The 6,122-nt window shown below is 43.9% G+C and overlaps 1 long non-coding RNA gene across 1 annotated transcript; it reads left to right on the forward strand.

Annotated features, from left to right (window-relative positions):
• Positions 1 to 590: 590 nt before the first annotated feature.
• On the forward strand, positions 591 to 4,382 carry LOC135905724 (uncharacterized). Its single transcript, XR_010565457.1, has 3 exons — positions 591 to 1,095; positions 3,083 to 3,180; positions 3,867 to 4,382. It is a non-coding gene; the product is annotated as an uncharacterized lncRNA (long non-coding RNA).
• The last annotated feature ends 1,740 nt before the right edge of the window (positions 4,383 to 6,122 follow it).

The following is a 6,122-nucleotide window of genomic DNA, read 5'->3' on the forward strand; positions in this document are numbered from 1 at the left end:
AATATGTTTGGCAGAATAAGGCAACAACTAAACCCCATAAATGTACCTCAACAGAGGACCACGCACGTTGATTATACTCAATAAGCACGAGAAAGGATGAGGTAATTACACGCAGTCCTTTCGAACGAGAACTTTAGGGAATTAAATTTCAGATTTGCATGAGGGATGACGTGAGGGATGACGTGAGGGATGATTCAGCGCGAGGAATGACGTCGCACACGGGCGACATGACATCGCAATCGACCTTCAAAGAAGTGTCTAAAATTCCACACATTTACGGAATGGAAACGATAAAAGTCAATCACGCGTCAACATTTCTTTACGTCACATCCTACTGCTTCTTGTAAACATGGGTGCACCTTAAAACACTTCTGCCCTTTCATGCCGCGAAAGAAGACAGGAACAATTTGAAGGAAGCGAAGCCGCGAGAAAACAGCGTGAAAGAGTTCCTGTCCGGAAATGCCACCTTACAGGCGTACAGGAACATACGCAGCAGCGGCGCTGCTCGATATCACCGTTTCCTGTCACTTTGCCGCGCGTTTTGCGTCTGTCGCGCGCGTAACCTCATTTTCTGTCGAACCTAGTGCGCGCGCAGAAAAATAGCTTGCAATAATCGCAAACAAAATATGATCGTCCCGGGTCGCCTATACCGCACTCTGGCCTTGCTATTGCCACGAATGTCCGCCTCCGGCGGAAACCGGGAAACCCGACGTCCGAGAAGTTGTCGGTGTGGTCTTCGGGCCGTGCGACCAGTGTCGGTGGCACAACGAGGAGCGAAGAAAGGGCACAGCCCTGTCCCTCCCCGAAGAGAGGGCCGACCATTGATCAGAGCGGACACGTGGCTGTGCCCAGTTTCGCATCGCCGCGGTCGCCACCATGTATAACTGCAATAAAAGCGGTTGCAGCGGCCCAACCGGACTTCCCCGAATGTTGCCCTCCCGAACCGAGGGGTGGGTGACGGGGAGAAGGCTGAGCTGCGGTGGCTTAAGACCAGCCACGTAGCATCCCCGATCCACTCATTGGAGCTCAGTCGTCCGGAGCAGCAGACAAGTGTGGAAATTCCCCTGCCGTGTGAGAAGTGCCTTCAAACTTTAAGTGAGTAACCGCGCGTCCATCCTTATGTCTTTGGCGCTGGAACAATTAGATTGCTCACATTACTTAGATCCAGAAGTAATCTGTGGCTGAATAGCCGATTCATACTGAACAAGTAACGTACTGTGCCAAATACGCAAAGAAAGGCGAAAAGAGAGACCAGACAGAGAGCAATGTGCACTTCGATCTTTCCATTCCCCCCTACCAAAATTATTCTGTTATATTGCGCAGTACGTTACTTGTTCGTTATTTAGATGCCGCGAAGCGATGAAAAAGGTGATTGCGTAGAACGTTCTTGTAGACTTCAATCAAAATTGGGAAAGTTCGTATTCAGGGGTTCTGAAATACTTCCAGAAGTACATGTAGTTCCCCGTCGTACAACACTCCAGGCATTTAATGGCTGTCTGAAAGATTACATGTGCTTTTATTTGGTCAAAACAATTTTTACGCAAAATATAGCCACTTGACAAAGCCACGTGGCTTTGTGTTGCGTTAGAATGTTAGCATTAACATTGCAATTAACAGTAGCACTTGTGAAGGAGCGTGCATCAACTGCTGTCCACATCGCTGTCCACGATGTGTGCGGCGTTAGGTTGAACCATTCACTGTTTGATATTCTTTTATGGTTACTTTTTTGCACATAAGCGTGCAAAAATATACTATACAAGTTGCGCGGACTTTGCCGCAGTTCCTGCTGTCACAGTGAACAAGATGTTGAAGAACATGTCGTGCAATACACTACTTATGACAGTTCAGTGCAATGAAAGACACTAATTACATGCAGTGGACTCTATTCAGCTTCGCTACCGGTACATAACTACGTGGTACCAACGTTTGTCTTCAGAATGTTACGTAGTTTTAACGAATTTATTTATCTCTTCAGGTCTGGACATGCGGTTTTAGTAGAATGGTCATGTTTACAGTGTTCGATGTTACAAGTTTCTGGTTCTCGTGACATCAAAGAGGCGCTTGTCGTAACTTTCGGCATTTCATGTTTAACTTTGTGTACATTGTAGGACAGGTCTTCTGCCAGATTAAAGTTAACAAGGGACTGAATAACGAGGCTTCCCCTCATAAAATAGTGAGGTGTGCCCTTTTCGCAACTATCGGATATTCAACCATGTTTGTTTTAGCGAAATCGAGCAGTCACTGCCTAAAATCATAGCAACCAGTTGGACAAGGGCTTATACAAAAGCGTCGTTGCGTATATGGGGTTGCGTTGCGTAGCCAAACTCTTCAACGAAAAAGAAGATAAAAATACATGGTGCAAGATACGACTTTAACATACGCTGTTCCATCATCAGGCCTAGGAGGACCGAACATCGTAGGTCTTACAATTATATCATGCCACCATACTTTTTTAATATTTATTTTCATTTTACAGCTTTGATGTCGTTAGCTAGGACACACGGTATAGCCGCAATATGCCATTTGTAAAGAAAAGTGCTTGATATTGTCTGTGGCAATATTATCCTTTGGACTGGTATTATGCAACGTCACCTCAGGCATTCATCTTTAGCGATCACAATTCAAGAAACCCTCGACGAGTGTACCCTCTCCTCCCCTTTTTAAAAATTTTGTTTCACTGTTGCTGCTAGCTCGGTGTGAAGTGCAATTGTGTTGAAGATCTTGTGCTTGCTTGCGTTGGGGTGTTATCACACGAATAAACCCCATCAACAATTATCATTGCTCCTCCTCGGCGATACCGGTGGCACGGTGAAACGTTGGTCAACGACTAGTGACGAAGAGAGTCTCATTGTAATGATGAAGAATAGCAGTATTATATTACTTGGCCTTGGAGAATTATGACATGTGCTGTCTTCCTGTGCATGCTCGGCACCCTATCTTGCTCTTCTTAGAGCAAGAAGCAATATAATTGTCATGTTTATCAAATTCGGTGCTGCAAAATTTTCTTATCCTTTCTCTCAGTGTTGCCAGGAAGTTCTACAGAAAACATACGGTCATATCGTCATTTTTACTTTCATTTCAGGATGAACGCAAAGCTGCTAGCATTCGTCCTTGTCCTAGTCACCTGTGCCGTATTGATTGACATGGCGGCAGCTTACGACGCCACCTTCTTTAACATCGGTGAGTCTGTTCAACGACAAGGAAACTTTTTGGAAGGTTTTCATAAAGCTACAGTGTAAACAAAACGAGAAACGATCATTCGCGCTCAGAAAGAAAAATCACTTAAGGCACGCAGTCATCATATTCAATGTACAGCCAGGGGGCGATGGTTCGATCGAACCAACATACCACATGATTTATGCTAGAACCTGCGTGCGAATAATTATCAGCGATACGTAAGCAGAGAAGCGCGCATGTTATTTCTTCACGTTAAATGATCTTTTCAGTGCGTCAAACAGTGCTTTGCGTACTATGTATGTTACCATATAGGTTCTGTTCTTCTTTGTGGTGAATATTGTCTAAATATTGTATAATTTTGTTATGTTTCCTTTTGTATTTGTTCATTATGTATAAGTGTTATTAGAATGCAATTACCTTTGTTTTAAAAAGCCTTGCTGTGAAGCCACTGCCAAGCGAAAGGGGGCTGCGGCTTTGTCAAGCTGTTTCTGACAGCTTTTTCTGCGCCTCCGCTGTCTGTATTTGTACAAGGCAGAAATAAAGAATTTGAATTTGAATATTGATATAAAATTGAATAGCTCTGTTACTCAGCTCACGGAAAGCGAGAAACACCGATTCGGTAGCTGCTGATCATGTAATTTGCACCACGCATCACTTGTCATGAACATGCGCCCTATTCTTCTTTACAGGTGTCGGCTGCCCTAAGTCGGCACTGTCTTGTGTCCAAGAATGCCGAGATGAACGTGGGCACCGAGGAGGCTATTGCAACGGACCATTCAACATCGTATGCACTTGCTACTGAGGCTTGGGACTCACTGGCTATACTATAGTGTGAGAGAAGTTCCTTAGAAGCGTGACCTTCTTCGACCAAATTTGCTTTTCCCATGTGTTTTACCTGAATGACAGCTCTCTTGGCTTTGTCATACGCACTTGTTCATGCCATAACGCACTAAGAGAAGAAGTGAAAGTGCTGCACTAAGAGAAGAAGTGAAACCGCTGCAACAGTGGAGCAGTTGCAGCGCGTATTCTATTTGTATTTCTGTAAGCAGCGAACAAATTGAGCAGCTGTGGTTGTATTAACTCTACCAACTCTTTCAGAATGGGAAAGAACATCGTATACACAAGTCACATCATGATTTCTCATTTGTTTGTGTGAATATATTGCTAGTCAAAAGTTCAAATCTTTTTTTTGACAATAAATACATTTCTTTGTCCAATGTGATGTCCAATGTGCTGTCCAATTATTGAAATACTCGACATGTAAATCTTCGTTCGTACATACGTGACGAAAAAAAAAAAGAAAAAGGAAAACTGCAGGTTCAAGCTGGGAGAGAAATCTACTCCGGTAATATTGTAAGCGTTTCGAAAAAGAAACTTTCGCTCGATTCCGTTCTTATCATCCACTGCTCACTACCGATCCACCTATTAACGTTCTCGAAGTGCCACTCGGACGGTGACGAAGTGAGGAAAGGCAAATAATTAAAATAAAATCGTTGCATTATCTCGGTCAGAATCACTACGGCACTGCCGCTTGGCCATAAACACTGACAAACACTGGCAGCTTCCCGTCAGATTCATCCAGTGCACTAACGGGCGCCCGGCTGTGCACAGCGTTGATCGAAACGCAGTAACTGGGATGTTCCTTGACACACGGTGTAGCGCGCTCTTCCTTCAGTTTACCGGCGTTCGTATAGTGCTAAACATGTTGCTTGCGACATTTGCGAACACGTGAAGCAAACAAGAAAAAAATAGTGGTGGAGGGGGGATTGAAGGAGAGGGTGACGTGAGGGCTCGCTATGCGTGTCTGCTGCTTCATGCAAGCATGAAAGCTTCCTGATTCTTAAGAAAGTGGGGAAGTCCTTTGGCGTTGTTCAGGAGTTTCCAGGACTTCTTCCAGGGGGAGCTCAAATTGTCTGCTATCTTAACAGCGAAAAATCTGCCTTGTTGGGCGAAAGAACTCCGTCGTTATGTTAAACGACTGAATTCGACTGAATCTTTTCAGGCATACTGGGGAGTTCTTCTCAAGATCACGCGGAATTATCTAAACGTATGTGTAACCAGAAGGCTAATACTTCTTGTTCGCAATAACTCAGCTAAGGGACTATATAGCTCACTGCAGTCTTGGGATTTCTTTTTTCTATTTACATCAGGCCTTTTGCCGCGAGCCCTAGGTGTTGCCCACGCTATATACCTGGCGATGTAGGTACATTCTTGCTATATTGCATTTGTTTTTCAGGCGTAGTTTCTTCTGTCAAACATAAAGAAGGCACCGAGAAAAAAGATTAAGTGACGCGTTATTATCCAGTCAGCTTTCGATTCGGAGAGTGAATAAGTCTGTGAAACATATGTGATAACGCTTACTAAGAACTTCCGAATATGCTGGAAGCTTAACACTGTCGATAACACCATATCGAGTGTTATGGCAGCGAATATGTTTAATATTGAGAGTAATGAGTGATTTGGGACAAAATTGTAGTTCTTTTTATCTCGACGAAATTCACAACAGTGCAGTAGCGATGAACCTAACAAATTTTGCGATAATCTGCAATAAAGTTCTTAGATATGCTTACTTCGTCAATGAACTGCTTATTAACTGACACACGGATGTCGCAACGGCGGAATTTGGGCTGGTCATTGCTCAACGTAGGTTGTCTTAGAATCTGGAGGCTATAGCTTCAGTTTCCAGGTTTATGTTAGAAGTAACGGCAAATGCAGTTGTGTTCCGCATATTCCTTCCCTTCAAAGCTTGATTAAGGCAGTACGAACCTCGACGTAGGACAACAGTGTATTTTGTCGCAAATTTTTAGGTTGAATAGCCCAAAACTTTTGCTGAGGGGAAATGAATCGAAAACTGGTGCCTCGTTTGATACTGGTATAAGTGCGACTCTGCGAGCACTTGGATCAAGCCAGTTTGGCTCCTGATTGTGATTTCACAATTAAAAAAG

This window comes from Dermacentor albipictus, chromosome 1 (genome assembly GCF_038994185.2).
Source record: "Dermacentor albipictus isolate Rhodes 1998 colony chromosome 1, USDA_Dalb.pri_finalv2, whole genome shotgun sequence".
In the NCBI taxonomy this organism is placed as follows: domain Eukaryota; kingdom Metazoa; phylum Arthropoda; class Arachnida; order Ixodida; family Ixodidae; genus Dermacentor; species Dermacentor albipictus.